The 20,373-nt window shown below is 41.6% G+C and overlaps 1 protein-coding gene across 2 annotated transcripts in view; it reads right to left on the reverse strand.

Annotated features, from left to right (window-relative positions):
• The window catches only part of MICU1 (mitochondrial calcium uptake 1), a 203,303-nt gene extending 183,275 nt beyond the window's left edge, over window positions 1-20,028 (reverse strand). Inside the window, exon 1 of one of the 2 annotated variants that reach the window (XM_061635302.1) lies at window positions 19,870-20,028. The gene's annotated coding sequence lies outside the window, so the exon portion shown is untranslated. Of the gene's footprint in view, window positions 1-11,979; window positions 12,065-19,869 lie in introns of those variants that run through there. The other variant, XM_061635303.1, reaches the window with a different exon arrangement.
• Window positions 20,029-20,373: the final 345 nt, after the last annotated feature.

Below are 20,373 nucleotides of genomic sequence, written 5' to 3' on the forward strand. Positions count from 1 at the left end.
TTACACCTAGATAGTGCATGTGAACTAAGCACTTGAAAGCACTATACAAACACCAAGTAACATTGCACTGGGATGTTGATTAAGATTAAAATTAAACCACAGGCCTAAATGCAATTCTCATTAAAAATGCAACCGCAAATCCATTTACCTGCCTTACAGTCCAGCTACTTCTTGCATGCTGAATAATATTCAAGCAAAAAAAGATTAAATTTGCCCTATGCTTAAAAACAAGTTGGTGTTCCAGGATTGCTTCAGTATATACCAGTGCACCTCTCTGTACTGCTGATGAGGCAATGGGCCAAGTCTTCACAGTAGACCCCAACTCTATTCGCTGTCTCAGAACCATGCTTGCACCGGAGTGCCATTTTCATGTAACACTTTACGCCAAGGTTGGTCATTCCTATCAGAAACCTTCCCCTTCAAGTATACACAGCAGCCTTTCAGTATAGCGAAAACTGGTATTAAAAAAATCAAACAGCCTAACCCAATATGCATGTCTACCCAGAGATAGGTCCTATTGAGTTCTATGGGGCTTACTCCCAAATTAAATGGCTTTGGACTGCAGCCTAAATCTCAATTTCTTGCATTTTCAGTGTCAGCCATAAATCAGGATTAGTTCTGTGTCATCCTTTGCTTCTCTGTGAAAAATTAAGCCAACAACAGGTATATTTAGGGTTGCCATATTGCCCGGTTAGCCGGGTTTTACCCGAATTCTGTGCATGCCACCCAGCGCCCGGCTAGCCCCTTAGGTGGCCCGGATTCTCAGCTTTAATTTAAAAAAAAATTAAGTTTCTAGGTGGTCCGGTTCTCGAGATATGCATTAAAAAGTCAGCCGTCCCCCCGACTGTTAAATCTTTCTTTAAACAGTACTGTATACAGTACTACAGCACTTCCTAGCTTTAACCCCGCCCGTTCAGGATTGCAGCCAATCAGGGATCGTGTTTCAGTTTCACTGACCTGAGGCAGTGTCTAAAAAACAAAATGGTGGTTTCACCCCGTTTATCTGAAAATCTCATAAATTGGGTAAGTATATACATTTCAGGATTTTTTCCTCTTGTGTGCAGGAGTCAAATCTTGGGCAGTGTTTTGAAAACCTTCCCAATGCTTGCTTTTTGTAAAAGCAATGCTAATCCCATATGCCCAGAGTAAATCCCATTGAATTCAATAGGACTTACTTTTGAGTAGACATGGTTATGAATGTGCTCAAAATCAATGGGACTTTGAAGTGAATGTAAAAAAGAATTGTGTTTGTGTTCTAACTCTTTCTGTTCCATCTCCAGTCCTATTTTAAAGCAAGTAGGCAGGGCTTACTTAGGTATTACAGTTTTTATTCTGTAGGAAACTAATACTGATTTTTTTAAACCTAATACTGATTTTTCTGCAATGACCAACTGGTTTGACAATAAACTATTATATGGGCTGTATGTATTTATACATCTGCAGTGTGTGTGTGTGTGTGTGTGTGTGTGTGTGTGTGTGTGTGTGTGTGTGTAGTCTTTCCAACAACCCTGTGAGGGTTGGAAACCAAGGCAGCTCACAACAAGAAATAAAGCCATTTAAAATCCAATAACCATAAAAACAAGTATAAACAGTTGCAAAACAGCGTAAAGTGGCATGATTCAGAATTTTGGGTTGTGTGAATGAAGTTGCTTATCACTTGAGGTTGCATTTCTGTCCCTGTTTGAGTAAGCCCCACTGAATACACTGGGACTTGCTTCTGAATAAATAAACCTAGGATTGCACTATAAATATCTTTACAGTTTGTGTAAATAATAAATATATTATTTATATAGTCATGCTTATATAAATATTTCTTCATTTATCATATTTTTGGTTTTTGGTTAGGAATCCTGACTGGTTGTGAGATGCTTAGTTTTTATTTTGTTTCTGAGCCCAGGACTGGGTCTTTCATGATGCCCGGTGGGGGGGGGGGACAGGAGAGTAGCCGATAAGACAGACATCCTGGCATTGATAATCTAATTAGCAAGGTATGTGTGGGGTTGTTGCACACTTCCAGGCCCTGTTTCATTTTGAGTATAGAGGTGGAACCTGTGTAGATGTGGTTGATCAAAGGGAGAAGAAATTTTGAGTTAAGCAAAACTCTGCTTTTATAAAACCTAAGAAACATACAGATACTTTGAATGTCTGAGTGCCTGCACCAGTGGAATACTGGAGGAACTTGTAAAACTTGCTGCAACAGTATTTAGAACTGAGCATGTGGTGTGAAAGACTCCTTTTCCTAACATTTTGGCTTCTTGTTTTTCTCCACCCACCACATCTTTGAAATATATCGTATATGGTTAACCGTACTGCTGCCCTGACTTACTTTAAGTTTGTTGCTATTTTGTATTTTTATTATATTTTTATATTGATTGTGTATTTTTATTGTTTTTATTATATTTGTAAGCTGTGCTGAGCTCTGTTTTTAACAGCAAAAGGGCAGGATATAAATTCTCTTAATCAATCAATAAATACTCCATAGTGTTGGAAACTAGAGTCTAGGCATTTAAGGCTGAAAATGTTGCTTTTAAAAAAAAGATTTCTCACATCTTTCCCCAGCTTTTGGTGGTAATTCCTAGGAACAAAAACAAAACAACTGGACAATCCAAATATTAATATGCAAATATTTGCATAATATGCAAATACTTTACATAATATGCAAATTAACCTGCCCGGATTTGTGTAACTAGAATATGGCAACCCTAGGTATATTCCTTCCCACTAACTTTTTTTGTATTTAAGGAGATTAATTCACTGTAAGTATTTACTAGAGAGTCACCCAGCACATTCTATCATTTAAGAGGCTTTTACTATTAAATTGAGCCATGTGGTATCAAGACAATTAGTATGACTATAAAATGGTAAAGCTTTATTAAGACACCATTGTAAAGGGTGTCCAGATAAACTTTCATATGTGCTTGCTTCCATATTTAACAAGGGCTTTATAACATCTAATTAAAACAAACATTGTAATGCTTGTACCTTTAAAAAAATAATGCATTTGTTACCCATGATTCATTCTTCTCATCCAAACATCTAAGCATTTATTTATAATTTCATGAAGGCAGACCCAGCCAACACGCTGAAAATCCAATTATTGATTGAGAAAGAAATGTAATTAATGTACAGAATCTATACTCCATTTTCTGACTAAGCCTGGCAAATAATGGATTCGAGTTAAGTCACTAAATCTACTTATTCACAAAATCATTTTCTACCTAGAGGAAGCAAGACTTCCTCTGCAATCCTAGACTAAAAACACGCAATTTTCAACCATTGCTTCCTCTGTAAAATAGTGCAGAATTGAATTTGAAGCTTTTCCAGTATGCTTCTTGGTGGCTCAGAGGTACAGGGGAAATTATGAAAGTGACTCCAGCTGCCAGTTCACCCAGTGCTTCTCTTGTTAACGGCAGCACGAACATTTTTTTTTTAAATCGTAAAGCAAAGGAATGCCAGCCTCATTTCCAGGAGGCCTTCTGGGTCTCCGCATACCAGGAGCACACCTTTCTGAGATTTACACTTGATCTATACCTGCAGGAGAATGAGGTGAAAGAATCTTGGACTGTACTACTTCCAACTACAGGTGGGGATGTGCCATTTCTGAAAACTCCCCCCCCCCGAAACAATTCTCTGCCAGGAGCAGCTTGGACATTGTCTGGCCCAGTTCCTTTTCTGGTAGTTCTCTATTTCTAGTGATGTTGTATTTTTAAATGTAGGAAAATGTTTTTTAAAAGTGATGGCTGCACCTGTACTCTAATACGGGACAGTCCACTATTCTATTACAGTCTTAGGAGGCTTGTGTCCTCATTTCAACACATGCATAGATCAGGCCTTAACTCCTGCAACAAAGACAGTTGCACCGTTTCATGTTTTAATGATGGAATAATCAAATTTCTTTATTTACGGTCAAAGACACATATTTCGGATAAAATGCAAAGGAAAGTAATAAAATACATGGTTAAAACTTTTATGCTATATACAAAGGTTCAGGATAATTAATCAGCTAAACAGACTATATCTTTTGGATTGGCCTTTCGGAGAACAAGGTTGGCTTGTTTGGTTTGAGCTGTGAGCTGCATAGATGAATTTGGCCACTGATAGCGTAAGGTTCCTATTTGATCCATTCAATAGCTGTTTCAGCATCATATCAAAAGAATTGTTAGGAAACCGTTTGGTAAAAGAATAAAGAAATTTGGCTCGTTCAGAAGAGTATAGCGGGCATACAAATAATACATGAGACAATGATTCTATCACTCCCAAACTACAAGGGCAGTTCCTTTGAGTCTGCGGGATACTCCGGTATCTCCCTTCCAGTACAGCTGAGTTAAAGCAATTAAATCTTGCCTTAATAAAGGCATAACGGAATTTAGGTATATTTAGGAAGTCTAAGTATTGGGCGTGAGAGTTGGTGTCGAAGCTCAGATTATGATATAGCGGGGAGCGTACTTTAGCAGCAGCTGCAATTGTGCTTTGCCTGTCTATATCTCTAAGTCTGTTACCAATAATGTGTTTGGCCATTACTGGTTCTATTTGGGATAAATATTCCAGCGAGTATCCTAATTTGAAGAGTTTGAAATGAAAGGTTTTCATCCAATTGGAGATATATGTATCATTCCATATTGCTGTTAGGTATTCATTTACAGGACCACAGGATAATTTAATCCAAAAATTGAACGCACTGGACCATGCAAAGCATTCGGTCGAATTTAGACCGGCTTCAAGTCTAAGGGCGGCGTTGGGTACGCACCTTGGTAAACCGAAGAGTTTTCGTATAAAAGTGGAGAGTACTGCCTCAACTGAGGCGTTAAAGTCAACAATCCATATTGGAGCGCCAAATAGAAGTTGAGGAATTACCTTTGTTTTGAAGATCTGAATGGCTGCTGGGATGAACTGCCCACCTTTAGTGTAGTAATATCGTAGGATACGCTTCAGTGTTGTGTGGGCCGTTGCAACCGCCGCCCGGATGTGTGTGGTCCATGAGAGGGATTGATGAAAAATTATACCTAAGTATTTGTGACTTTTGACCTGTTCGATTTTTTGGCCATTTATTGTCCACTCCGCGACAGACTGAGAGTTTGAGAAGACTAATATTTTGGTCTTGGAATAGTTTATAGTAAGCTGGTTATCAGAACAGTAGTTCATAAAGACACGGAGAATACGTTTCAGGCCTATCTTGGAAAATGCTATAAGGGCTGCATCATCTGCGTATAGCAGGATGGGGAATCTGTAATCACCTAATTTGGGCGAATGAAGATTAGAGGAGGTACACCTGGGCCCTAAGTCATTTAAATAGAAATTAAAAAGTAGGGGCGCCAGTACGCAGCCCTGTCTGACTCCTTTAGTAGTGGGAATCGAGTCAGTCAGGCCACCATTTAATCCGCAACGTAGTCGCATAGAGGTCTCCTGGTGAAGATGGTGTATAAGGAGAAGTAGTCTTCTGTCAATTGATGTTTTTGCCAGTTTGTCCCATAGAATATCTCTAGAGATCGAATCAAAAGCAGACTTTAGGTCTACAAAGGCAACATGTAGGGCTTTTCCCATTTGGATTTTATATTTTTCTGCAAGGTGGTTTAGGATCAGGCAGTGATCCATACCTGATCTATCTCTCCTGAATCCTGCCTGTTCACACCCCATTATGTTCTCCTCCTCCATCCAGTCGCTCAATTTACCTTTCAAATATCCGGCATACAGTTTCCCCACTATGGAAAGAAGACTAATTGGCCTGTAGCTTGCTGGATGGTCTTTTGGGCCTTTTTTGTAGAGTGGAATTACTATGGCTTCATGCCATATTTTGGGGGTGCAGCCGGTATTATTAACTAGTGTAAATAGATTTGCTAGCAAAGGGGCCCACCAATCTTGGTGACATTTCAAAAGTTCTGAGGGTAAGTTGTCACAGCCCGGGGCTTTGCCATTTTTTAGTTTATCTATTAGTTTTAATATTTCACTCTGAGTAACTGGTGGCCATTTGGGTGGATCTGAAAAATCGAAACCGAAGGGAGGTTTCTGGGGTCGCTGGATGTCACAATCCTGTATATCAGTATAAATTTTTTCCCAAATAGCTGCAGGGATGTGACATGGTGCAGAGTTTATGGGCCTAATTTCACTCGACACTAGGGACCAGAATTTTTTTGAATTTTTGGTCTTTGTTGCGTAGATTAAAGACTCCCAACCTTTTTGCATTCCCTGTCACTTTTTAGTGGTTAGTAGGGACTTATATTTGCGTTTGATATAGTAATATTCTGAAGGCAAGGAACTGAGGTTTTCTCGGCGATATTGTTGGTACAACTGTCTTAATCGCTTCTTAATAAGCAGACATTCTTTGTCATACCAGCTGGGAATTTCTGTGTCTGAAGTGTTTCTAGGGGCCGGAGCTTTTGGGATTAGAATGGGATGTAAAAGATCATTTAGGTTGTCATAAGCATTGAGAGCCGTTTGAAAGTTATCTGTTTTGGTGATTTGCTCTTGAATAGTCAGTGCTGTGTCAGAAGAGAGAAAAATATCGAGCGTAGAAGCCAATTGTGGTGTCCAAAAGGTTCTCTTATGTGTAAAATACGCTGCATTTGCAATTGGGTTATACTCTTTAGCCACACGGCATTTCTCTTTTGGTTATACTGAAAGAACCAAGGGAAGATGGTCGCTATCTAGTCTTTCTGCTACTGTGAGTTTCACTATTTGTTGTATCAGCTGGTGTGATACTATCGCATAATCTATTACGCTGCTTCCTCTGCCAGAAATAAATGTGTATTCTGCACATGCATCCAGTATGTTAAGTCCATTGACCAGATCATGGATTCCCACAAGACGGGAGAGGCAGATTCCCGAGTAGTTGATTTTGGAGTTCCTGGAGGTTCGATCATAAATTAGAGGAAGATGTTTATTGTCCTCGCCTTTCCATAGGTTCGATGACAGGAGAGCGGCATTGTTGGGGCCGTCCTTGCATTAAGGTCTCCCATGATGACTAGTGGAGCTTTGGGATGCCACGTCACCAATTCTGTAATATAAATTTCCAATTTGTCCCATAGTTGTTCCGTGTCCTCTCTTCGGGAACAGGGCGGCACATAAACGTTGACCAAAAGAAGGGATGTTTCGCAGAAAGTCAGCAGGACTGCCATGGCAAGATCATTGCATGGATGAAGGTTATCTTGGAGGGCTATTAAAGAAGTGGAAATTAATATAGCCAACCCTCCTTTTGCTCTTCCTTTTCGTTTGTCCAGGATTGTAGCTGGTTGGAAGAGGGAGGCATAACCATCCAAACTCACCTCTTGGGTGGACCATGTCTCTTGAAGGAGGATTATGTCATGCTGCTTCAGGTAGTTGGAAAATTCTGCGTTGTTTTATTTAGCTTTCCATCCTGCTATATTCCACGATAAGATGTGTAGTGAAGGATTAGACTGAGTTATACTGACGTAAGGAGAGGAGGATAGTCGGGATGGATCTTTTGCTGCCTCATATGTGGGGATTGATTGAAAGAATGTCAGAAACTCTTGTTGATTTTATTTAAATAGCCTGTATTGTCCATATAGATTGCGCCAGATATCCTTCTGCTAGCTGCATTGTTGTTTGTTGGTTGATCTGTGATGACTGTATCAGAGCCACACACAGAAGAAGGGAAGGAAATTTGTTTTCCACTGGTAGTCTTCGTCAAATTCATGTTCATTAGGCACTGCGTAAGGTGTTGCAGTTTATTGATAATCAGTGTGCACTCAGTCGCAGGAAATTGGGAATATTGCTCCATTAGTTGAATCTCCTCCGGCTCCATCTCATGTGTTAGAATGTCTAGAGCTTGAATACAACTGGTTAGGAACGGAGGTTGCATTGTCGTTGTGAGGGTAGATGAAGGGGAGTTCCCCTGAGCATCATCTGTTGTAGGCGTCGGTGTCTCAAGGGGACTCATCTTTGTTAACTGAGAGGTATAAGTCCATAGTGGTGCAGGGGAAGCAGAATTGATATAGTAACGTTGAATAATTAGTCCATTTTCATTGAAACTCTTCCTATTATAATAAATCTGGCTAGCAATTGTCGACGAATGTAACGTGACAATTAAGCGACAGTGACCTGGTTCACTGGATATATTCACTAAAGATTTAACGTAGTTTGTCCGATGTAAAGGATGAAGGGCACGTGTGATACATTTATCCAGAAAAGGAATGCTTGGGAAGGGGGGCCAGTAGCCGGAGGCCCGCTTGTGGTATGACACTACTAATTTTCCAGGTTGTAATACAAGTTTCCATGGGAAATGGGTCGATTTATATGCTGTCATCTTAATATCCGATTGGTAGGTCTGTTGTAGAAAACTTTCTTCCCTTTCCCTGATGACTTGCTTTTTGCTGGATAATTTGTCCCCTGATTTTAGGTTGGTGTCGTCCTGTACTGCATTTTTGTCTTTAGATTTTTTGCTGTGCAGCTCATTAGGAGCATGATCCAGAAGTTTGAACAGTGGTTTAAAATTCATTTTTCTGATGGGGGAGGATTTATTGTTTTTAATGTTCTTTGATTTCTTGGTATTCTGTGTTTTCTGTTGCCTCCCAATATTTGAGTATTTTCCATTCGGATGCGTTTTCTTATTCTTATTCCTAGCTGCGCCAGTTGTGTTTAAAGTCTGAGAGGCGCTGTTGCTTGTTAGAATCACCACCGGTTTGTGTCCATGAGTACCCTGTCCTGAATTGAGTTGTGAAATATGGGGTCCAAAGGATTCTACCAGGGTGGTAAGTAGTTTATTTGTTTCGGCAATGTATGCTTTGACAAGACTCATCTCTTCAAACAAAAGTTCTTGCCAACTAGAGTATGGAGGTTTAACAGTGCTGGAAGGTGCAGAGGGTATATAGTGAGTCTCACTGCTTGACTCTTGTAACAACGGTGAGCTGCTCTTTGTCATACTATATGAATCAACTGTAATTATTTCAGAAGGAGTGTCGTCATTCGTAGTGTTGGTTGTGCAATTAAAGCCAGCGTCTAGTAGCTCCTCTGCCAGACTCTTGGCAGACATGCTGGCTACGTATGCTTTAATTGAAAACAGTTGTTCTATTGTCCATTCACGTGGATGAGAAGAGAAGCTTGCTGTTTCCTGTACACATAGAGATTGTGGAAGTGGGGGAGTTGGAGCATGGATAGGTAGAAAATAGCTCGTAATTTTGGCTTGCTGTGTGTCCTTCCCTATTTCTGCTTCTCCTGCTTGGTTGGCATATGTTGTTATATCAGTCTGTTTCAATTCCCAAGAAAACGCCAGCCTTTTTGCTAATGAGGGATGTACTTTGATGTTAGTTTTGTTACATTCATTCACGTCCTTAAGTAGGTTCGTCAGCTGGCAAGGGGGCTGAAGTGACGCCTCGTTTTATACTTGTTTTTAACAGATAAAACTGATCTCCAGGCTGCTTCAGCTTGTATATAGTTGTTTGAAAGTTGTTTGAAAGTAATTGCTATACCAATTAAGGGTTGTTTAACAGTTTTTGAGATGAAGTAAAGAGAGCTTGTAATAAACGTGTCCTACCGGAAGAAGAGTAAACCGGAAGTTCCATTCATTTTTTAATGTCTGAAGATCTCCCCTCTATATTTTACCTAATCCATCCCAGAGCTCTCAAAAGCCCATTCCAATTAGTACACCCCCTCAAGACATTCTCCCCCTTCAAAATCAGAAGGTTGGTGATCGAAAAAGACAAATTACCTATAGAGTAGTTCTACATGCACCAGCAGCAAGAAAGTTATATTTATTTTTTTATTTATTTGTTTCATTTATAGACCGCCCATAGCGAGTGGCTCTCTGGGCGGTGTACAAAAAGATTAAAATACAAAATATCAACAATACAATCAGACAACAAACAATAAACACAAGCAGCAACTAAAGAAAAAAAGAAAAAAGAAAAAAATTAAATTATAACATAAACGCTTAAAATGCCTGGGAGCATAGCCAGGTCTTAACCTGGCGCCGAAAAGATAGAAGCGTAGGCGCCAGGCGTACTTCTTCGGGGAGGCTGTTCCACAGTTCGGGGGCCACTACAGAAAAGGCCCTAGATCGAGTAACTGTCCTCCGGGCTTCTTGATGGGTTGGTACCCGGAGGAGAGCCTTAGATGCTGAGCGAAGTGACCGGGTAGGTTCATAGCGGGAGAGGCGTTCCACAAGATATTGCGGTCCCACGCCATGTAAGGCTTCATAGGTCAAAACCAGCACCTTGAATCTGGCTCGGAAACAAATAGGTAGCCAGTGCAAACGGGCCAGAACAGGTGTTATATGTGCTGACCGGCTGGTCCTCATCAGCAATCTGGCTGCTGCGTTTTGCACTAGCTGAAGCTTCCGAACTGTCTTCAAGGGCAGCCCTACGTAGAGCGCATTACAGTAATCCAGCCTAGAAGTTACCAGAGCATGAACAACTGAGGCGAGGTCATCCCTGTCCAGATAGGGGCGTAGCTGGGCTACCAACCGAAGGTGGTAGAACGCATTCCTTGCCACCGAGGCCACTTGCGCCTCAAGAGACAAGGAAGGATCGAAAAGAACTCCCAGACTACGAACCTGTTCCTTCAAGGGGAGTGTGACCCCATCTAGAACAGGGTGAACATCTTGCAACTTTTTTGACTCAAAACAATATTGAATGCCAATGGAACTTTTTTTTTTTAATTCAAATGATTTGAGGACAACCATTTCGGACAACTTGCATTTTAAAAAAATCATATGTCTGACTTACTCTTGAATTGCCTTTTTTAATTTACATTGTAATGGCCATTGGCTACAAAAATAAAAATCTGAATAACCAATAGAACAATAATTCCATGTCAATAATGAATTAAGGTTCTCTTCTGAAAGCCAGGCATCCTTGAGGGCCTTACAGGTGAGCCAATACATAAGACATTTTGGTGTCCAACCCAGATACAGCTTTCAGTTCAGTAAGGAAATCTTTTGTAAAAATACCATTGTGACTCTTCTTTAAAGACACCACTAAGCAACCTACAGAATCTATTGTTATGGCCATTCCAAAGGCTATGTTTTCAGAATATAGAGAGATGTTAAAAAAATGTGCGACCTAGACAAAGTTCCATGAAGGAAGAAACGGGATATAAATGTAATAAAATAACTAATATGTTTATATTTTGGAGGCATATCCAAATGATGTCTGGGGAACAGGAATTGACTAGGATTCTATGCCACACATATGCCTTTTGAAACCTGCATTTGTCTCCATAAAGAGCAAGCAGTCATGTTTTTGACTCTCCTGCAAACTCAGAAAGACATGTAAAAAACAGAGAGAACCTCTTCAAAGCTGGCTTGCCTGCTCTTTATGCACAGTTTACCATCCATCACACAAAAATGTCACTGAAGTTAAAGACAAGTCTTAGAGGCAATGGCCAATCTTTGCTTGAAATGGCAAAAGCAAACACCATTTATAGTAAGACTTTTCCCCTCTGCACAAAGGGATGCTGTCATTATTTCTAACAATCTGAGGCAATCCTTCACATCAAGACCCATGTAACTATTAGTTAAGGGTGGAAACAGACATAGTTAACATACTTACCTGTTCTTTGGCACCCACAAAACTATACCAAGACATCTATCCAGTTAGGACACCTACTATTTCTCTTGTGTGTGAAGTAGTAATTAAAATGCTCTGATTTCTTATTCTGAAAAGTTAACTGCCTCAAGAGTAGGTACAATGCAACCTACTTTGTCCTGTAAAAGGACTTTCACATGTGAGCTTGTCAGCACAACTCTATGGATACTTACTCAGAAGTAAGACCCACTGTGTTCAGTGGGAATTCCTCCCAATTAAGTGTGTATAGATTGTTTTGTAGCCTATATCACCTTTGAACCCATCCAATCACTTACATTAACACATTAGATATCACTGATAATGCAGTGGGAAGGCATTTGTAATACAAATGAGGATTCCAGCCAATTTAGATTTTCCATTCACTATACAAAGCAGCTGAAGTCAGAGCCATTATTGGACTCATTTGGGCTCATCTACAAGGTAGCAAATACACTGCTTTTACCTTCATAATCTGTTTGCATCGTCCACAATAAATGCTCAACACCAGCTGCAAACATGGAGATTTCCATTCGCACCCTCTATGAAGGATCAATCATGCAATTTCCTCATGACCACGCCCTCTAATTTACATTTGCACTCCCTCTGCTCAGTTTGTTATACCAGCTGCAGTAGGTTGCTTTCTTAAAAAAACAGTGTGATTATTTGTATTTTCACAGCTACGATACAAATACGATTGAAATACAAATCTTGGTTTGAGCAGTGTTATACTTTTGCACACAAGCTAGGGAGAAAATTAAAATAACGGCACTGTTTGCAGCAACATAAAAAAGGCCAGAACAGAGGAGAGCAGCCAGATGTTGCTTGTTAGCCCACAGAAAACAAAATGAACGAAGGGAGGAGATAGCTGGCATGGAGAGGGGAACGACTGACACACGTACCTGAAAACAGCAACGCAAAGTGCCTACAAGGAGGAGCGCAGTGGAGACATATTTTTCTCGACTTTTCATATTATCAGCGAATTGGGTTAGTACAGATTTACAGGGGGAAAACTGCATGATAGCTTCTGTTTGCCGGTAACATCATATCAACCATGTAAATTTAAAGGAGATGTGAGCAGCACCAAACACACAGTGAGCAACCATGTAGATGAGCCCTAAGTAATTCATCTATGAACTGTTCTAAACTACAAGATCAGATTGCCTAACCTGAAATCCTTTAACAAAAATGAACATATGATCTGTATTTAAAATTAATGTGAAAACCTCAAATGCAGAGGTGAGAGGTTGCCATAAAACACTGATATAAACATTTACATTCAAGCACTCTTCAGCATGTTTTTAATTTCCTTCCAACTTATTTCTGTGTGATATCATTAACCATTTAATTACTCATCAATGATACCAACAAAAGTTGTGACAATTGATAGTTAACTGTTAACGGCTACATCTAATATTTTTCGAGTCACTAAAAAAAGTAAGAGACAGTTGTGGTGGCCCATAAGAAAAATTACAAAACCCATATTAGACAATACCTTTACTAGACCAACCAAAATTCTAAATTAGAGAATTGTCCACCACCTGAAGATGCGACTTTACTCTCTGAGCCTGAAGGAACACTTCCACCAACTATTAGGGCAGTGGTTCCCAACCTGGGGTCCATGACCCCCAGAGGGGCTGGGAAGTCAACCTGGGGGGCTGCAAAGAGCCAACAGAGGAATCATTTATTATTATTATTTTTAAAAAAGTCTTCAGGATGGCTGAAACAAACTGAGCAGCTTCCATTCCCAGCTCCTCGCCCTGCCCCTCAAGGAGAGTAGCTGCTGATTGCTCTTCATGAGCTTCCAGCTCCTTAACTCCTTATGGAGAAGGGTGGTGGCAGCAGCAGCAAAAGCAGAAGGAGAGTGCAGACATGGCGGCAAATATGTACTGAGTGGGAGGGTGTGTGTGTGTGCGTGCGTGAAAGAGAGAGAGTGGGGGTCTTCTGGCCTTCTCGCTACCCCTTCCCATAACCCACCAATCTCCTGCAATGTGAATGACACCAAAAGAGGCATGCAGCAGCGGCAGCACACTCCCCTCCCTGTGCATATTCCTGAAGTGCCACACAGACCATTACCAGGCTAAGGGGAAGGGGGTCATGATGGGGGGAGTGAGGGAGAGAAAAGCAGGGGAGGTCACTCCTCAACTCTTTGCCTCAGAAAGAGAGGGAGAGAAAGAGGCGGCAGTTAAGGAGGATTCCACCCTCACGTTCACCATCTACTTTTCTCCCTCCCGCAGGACACCCTCCCTTTGGTGTAAGGGGACAGATGCGGGAAGTGAGGGAAAGAAGAGAACTTGGGGCTATGTGCATTTGTTTTGAGGTCTCACTGCCACCACAGGTCACTCCGACCAAGGAAGCACCTAGGATGGACACACAGCCCACTTTACTCCCTCCCCTCATGTCCCGAGTGCCCTTCCTCTTCACTCTTCCAGCCGCTACTGCCTCTTACTTGCTGCCTTCTTTTGACCCACCAAACCTCTCTCCTACCCACAACTTAACACGCCTTTCCTCCCTCTAACCCTGCCCCCTAGATAGCCTCTCTTCTGTTTCTTTCTCTGCTCACTCGCCCACCCACCCCCACACCCGGCAACCAAGTTTGCTCCTATTTTGATTTTTCTTATAGGCTTGCGTGAACCATGTGTTTAAATTTATTACATATTTATTGGGCTTTAATTTCTTACCAGGCAGATTTCTCTCTCTCTTCTGCCTCAGTTTCTCTACAAATTTGTAGGGCAGTCCAATATCTCAGAGAGGAGGTCAGGTCTCCTGCTCCCCTGGTGCATTCACTATAGCTGCCCAATTCCCCAGCTTTCTAAAGTTTGATAGAAATATCTGTGGGCTATAGGTACATTCTTAAACCACAAGGTTATTTGCCTAAGTGAATTTCCCTGCTTTTTAATCCGGGAGGTAAGAAATGGGATCCTGTGCAAGCTTGATGAGAATGGATTGATCATTTGCATGCTTATTGAGTTCAGTGGGATTTAATCCTCTGCAATCATGCTTAGGATAGGTGAAACTGACCACAGGGGATGGGGAGGGCAGGAGGAGGAAGAGGAGGAGGGATGGAAAGGCAGAGGGGAGGACTGGGATGGGAGCAGGCAGGAGGGGGAGGGGAGGACAGGTTTGATCATTTGCATGTTTATTGAATTCAGTGCGATTTACTCCCATGCAATCATGCTTAGGATAGGTAAAACTGACCAGGGGGGAGGGAGGGAGGGCTGGAGTGGGCAGGGGAGGAGGAACAAGGAAGAGGGGAGGGGAGAAAGAAGGGAGAGGAGAGGGGAAGGAGGGGAAAAAGCAGGTCTGATCATTTGCATGCTTATTGAGTTCAATGGGATTTACTCCTATGCAATCATGCTTAGGATAGGAAAAACTGACCATGGGGGAGGAGAGGGGAAGGGGGAAGGACCATATTGGAGGGGGCAAAGGAAGGGGGAGGGGAGAGCAGGTTTTATCATTTGCAGGCTTATGGAGTTCAATGGTATTTACTTCCGTGCAATCATGCTTAAGATAGGTAAAACTGACCGTGGGGAGGAGGAAGGGGAGGGGGGAGGGGGGAGGGGGGAGGGGGGAGGGGAAGGAGGGATTGGAAGGGGTTGGGGATGGGGAGGGAGGGGCAAAGGAAGGGGGAGGGAAGAGGGAAGAGGGAGGGACTAGGAGGGAGGGTGGGTTTGATTGTTTGCATACTTTTTGAGTTCAATGGGATTTATTTCTGTGCAATCATGTTTGAAAATGGAAATGGACTGCCTTCAAGTCAATCCTGACTTACATTGACCCTATGAATAGGGTTTTCATGGTAAACGGTATTCAGAGGTGGTTTTACCATTGCCTTCCTCTGAGGCTGAGAGGCAGTGACTGGCCCAAGGTCACCCAGTGAGCTTCATGGCTGTGTGGTGATTCGAACTCTGGTCTCCCAGGTCGTAGTCCAACACTGACCTGGGGGAAGGGCAGGGAGGGGAGGGGAGGGGGAGGAGATTGGGTGGGTAGGTACTGGGCAAAAGGGAAGCCCCTTTCCTTTATTTATTTATTATTTGATTTATATCCCGCCCTTCCTCCCAGCAGTAGCCCAGGGTGGTAAACAGAAACGATAAAAACACTTTAAAACATCATAAAAAGACCTTAAAATATATTAAAACAAAATGTTACAAACATTTTTTAAAAAGCTTTAAAAAATCTTTTTTTTAAAAAAGGGTTAAAAACATTATTAAAGAAAACATATTAAAAGCAATTCTAACACAGACGCAGACTGGGATAGGTCTCAACTTAAAAGGCTTGTTAAAAGAGGAAAAGTCTTCAAAAGGCGCCAAAAAGATAGCAAAGAGCAATAGGAAATTGTGAACAGTATCATTGCTTTTCAGCGTTTCCCCCACCTTTTTATTATACAACAGGCACATGTAGCCTCCCATCCAAATGTAAACCAAAGCTGTCCCTGGCCACATCCACACCAGACCTTTATTTCACTTTGGACAGTCATGGCTTCTCTCAAAGAATCCTGGGAAGTGTAGTTACTGAAGGATGCTGAGAGTTGCTAGGAGACACCTAGTTCCCCTCACAGACCTTCAATCAGAGTAGCTGACTGTTAAACCATTCTCTCAGGGGAATAGGAGTCTCCTCTCAGCACCCTTCACAAACTACACTTCCCTGGATTCTTGGAGGGAACCCATGACTATTATTTCAAGTGAAATCAAAGTCTGGTGTGGGTGTGGCCCCCTGATTAGACAAACCCAGCAGCTGTGAGGCTTTGAGAACACTGACAGTTGACTGAGCATGCCCGCCCTTATCATTAGCTTCCAGCCAAAATTTCTTAAATTAATTAAAAATCAGCCAGGCATTTTTTTTAACTTGTAAACTGCAGAAGATGAAGGTCAGAGTATGGGGCAAGGTCAGTATTAGGATTACAGGTACTCTGTGAACATGGCTGATTTTTGATGAATTTCAACAGATTATGAGAACTCTGGTCGAAAAAAGTCCAAAAGGGCTCAGGCGTTTTTTTTCTTTCTTTTTAGACTTTGAACTCTCTATTCTCTCTGACTGTTTTGTGTATCACCATGAAAATTGAGAGGGTTGTTAAGCAAGCGTTTCTGAGTTCAGGACTATAAGTTTTGTAAGGTTTTGTTTTGAAATGAACTTATGGGAAGCATCAGAATGGCACGGGGGGTATTTTCAATTTAACATTGCGGAATGTGAAAAATCCATGCTGGCTATTGTATACAGCCACTCTTGTGGCTGTATAATGAATAGATAGTTGTTTGTTTTCCTTCTATTATTCTTATTTTATTAACCTGATCTGTATGTGGGGAACCTTTGGTTGTCCAGATGATACTGAACTACAACTCCCATCAGCCCCAGCAAGCAGGAAGGGGATGATGAGAGCTATAGTTCTGCAACATCTGGACACCCAAAGGTCCCCCACACCTGATATATATGCAAAGGCTAAGGTACCACCGTCTTCCACTCTCATTTTCACTTATCTATGAAAGCTCATCCCACTATAAACAAATCCATCCCACCCCCAAAGCTACAAATTGATCACTGTTCAATCTGCTGCGAATATTTTATAGAAAGGTGGGATATGATGATTGAAAACTGTATAGTGTGGAATTAGGAGAGACCTGAGTTCGAGTACTCATTCAGTTGTTAGGCTCATTGGGTGATCCTGGGTCAACAATCACCTCTCCACCTACCCTCAGAAGGGTTCTTAGGAGAATAAAGTGGAGATGTGAGCCTGAAGAAAGGGTGGGATAAAAATACAATTAAGAAATAAAATAAATACTATTGAATTTATAATCTTGTCTATCCAGACATTTGATGGCTGAAGGAGACTGATCCTGGCAACCTGGAGATCATTGGATGAAAGAATGTTTTTAAAATGCTTTTTTATTATTTGTTTTGTTGACATACAGCCACCCTGGGCTCCTTTGGCAGAAAGGACAGGACATGAAATTCAATTTAATAACAATAATAATAATAATAATAATAATCCTGATTATTTACTACATAAGTAATACAGCTGGGAGGAAGGGCGGGATATAAATCAAATAATCAAATAAATAAATAAATAGAGATAAAACTTTTAAGAATAAAACACAGTGTTATAGGAACATACGCTATAAAATGTTCTTACTCTACTGCAGCCTCCCCAGCCTAGTGCCCTCCAGACATTTTGTACTACAATTCCCAACAGCCCCAGCCAGCATGGCCAATGGTCAGGAATTATAGCAGTTCTGGTTTGAAAGATTTGGAGGGCACCAGGCTGAAGAAAGGAAATCTGACCACCTTAGTTATATTACCATGCAATTATAATGACATAGAAAAGACAGAACTGCAAGAATCCATATTTGTTTTACTGTGGTTTAAGATAGTGCTTTCCAGCCAGTGAGTGTACAAAGCCCTTTGAAGAGTATGAAAAGTCAATATACCACAAATTGATTATATATTTGAGAAATATATCAGACTTACTAAAACGTTGGTTCTGAACTATTAAGGCTACAGTCCTAAGCACACTCACAGGAAAATTTAGTTCCACTGAACTCACCCGGGCTTGCTCTGAAGTAAACATGAAATGGACTAGGCAGAAAGCATTTTTCTTTAAGAGCAGATTATCATCTTAAACAAGTTTTCACCGATGCAAGGGTGGGAAGGCTGTTGTGAACCATTTAAAGTAGTTCTGGGTAGATGGACAATAGATCATTTAGTCTCTCCTTTAGGAAGCTAGAAAAGACCATCTTCTAGGTAGGAAGAGTTGCATTCTTTCAGTTAGATGTGCACACCCACCATTATGAAATAAATAACCCCAACTTTTAAATGTGTTATAATACAACTGGGGGGGGTAGTGTTGGAAAAAAGAAAACATGTTATGCTTATGTGCTATGTATCTTCCTTGTATCCACATCTATAGAACATACAAGATAAAACTCGAAACTAGATTACTGCAATGCACTCTACGTGGGGCTGCCTTTGAAGACGGTTCAGAAACTGCAGCTTGTGCAGAATGCAGCGGCCAGACTGTTAACGGGGACCAGACAGTCCGACCATATAACACCTGTTCTGGCCTGCTTACATTGGCTGCCTATATGTTTCCGGGCCCGGTTCAAAGTGCTGGTTCTAACCTACAAAGCCCTACACGGCACAGGACCACAATACCTGTTGGAATGCCTCCCCCGACATGAACCTGCCTGTAGACTCCACTCATCAACGAAGACTCTCCTCCGAGTGCCTACCCATAGGGAAGCTCGGAGAGCAGCAACATGAAAAAGGGCTTTTTCAGTGGTGGCCCCCGAACTGTGGAACAACCTCCCTGAGGAAATACGCTTGGCGCCAACATTACTATCTTTTCGGCGCCAGGTTAAAACTTTTCTCTTCACCCAGGCATTTTAATTAGTTAGTATATGTTGGAACTGTTTTAATCTTAACATTTTTAAATTTTAATGTTTTATATTGTTATATGTATATTGTATTTCTGATGCTGTTCTTGTTCTTGTAAACTGCCCAGAGAGCTTCGGCTATGGGGCGGTCTATAAGTTTAATGAAATAAATAAATAAATAAATAAAATAGATCCAGGAAGCAGGACAGAAACACTAAGACATAGAAGATAATCACACTGATGTATACACAAACATATTCCAACATCATACTCATTATTAAGCATTTCTCTAGCACTCAGAGCGCATATTGCTGTGCAAATCGATTCTCCTGTTTTATTCCACGACTTATTTCCTACACGGGTTTCACACTCACAGGGGAAAGGACCATCATAAAATATGTCACGCAACAAGGGGGTGGGGACAGGGCAGAAAAGTTGTGGTAAAGAAGAAAATGGGCACCGGATAAAATGTGCAAAAATGCACCTAAAAAGCACTTCTCGCTTTAGCAATGTCATTAAAAAACTTTATGGGCAATCTTTTAACAAACTAGAAAAAAACCTAGCCTATCCCTGAGGGGCGGCAGGGAGAAGCCCAGGGTATTCTGTGGCAGAAAAATATAGTATTTTGGGATTGACAAGCCAGCCAGGGTTGGGGTTAATAATTGCGGGTTTGGAAAGGTACTTCGCATGCTCATACGTGGTTCTTGTAATAAAGAAGGCAGAGAAATCCCATTGACCATGTGCAGAGTGCCTTTGTTTCTCATCACTAACAGCTCCTACACACTGGATTTGGGGGGCGGGGAGGAGTTTCCACACGTGACTTCCAATCCCATTTGAGACTCGGCTCCTCTCACGTCAGATGCTGAACACTGACAGGATATGTTAACGGAAACACCGTACAACCCAGGGAGGTCCCTCTCTTCTGTCTGTCTCTTCGGGGATTTCCTCTTATCCCATCCATCCCATCCCATCCCATCCCATCCCAGCTTTACCTGAACAGCCTATAGGCTGAACGACGAATCTCAAAGGTGTCCCTCCCTGTGACTCCGCGTAGACACCGCAGAAAGAGCAGAATGCACAGAGGTATTAGCAGGACAACAAAGAAAACCTCCTATCTGCCTGGCGGACTGGAAAACCAGGCCCCGGCTCCCTTAACTCCTCCCTCTCTCCGCCTCCACCTCCCAGCTCCGCCTCCTCTCCATCGGACGTGGCGTGATGGCATCATCAAGACAGTTTCTGAACTATTAAGGCTACAGTCCTAAGCACACTCACAGGAAAATTTAGTTCCACTGAACTCACCCGGGCTTGCTCTGAAGTAAACATGAAATGGACTAGGCAGAAAGCATTTTTCTTTAAGAGCAGATTATCATCTTAAACAAGTTTTCACTGATGCAAGGGTGGGAAGGCTGTTTTGAACCATTTAAAGTAGTTCTGGGTAGATGGACAATAGATCATTTAGTCTCTCCTTTACGAAGCTAGAAAAGACCATCTTCTAG

Source organism: Rhineura floridana, chromosome 7 (genome assembly GCF_030035675.1).
Source record: "Rhineura floridana isolate rRhiFlo1 chromosome 7, rRhiFlo1.hap2, whole genome shotgun sequence".
NCBI lineage: Eukaryota > Metazoa > Chordata > Lepidosauria > Squamata > Rhineuridae > Rhineura > Rhineura floridana.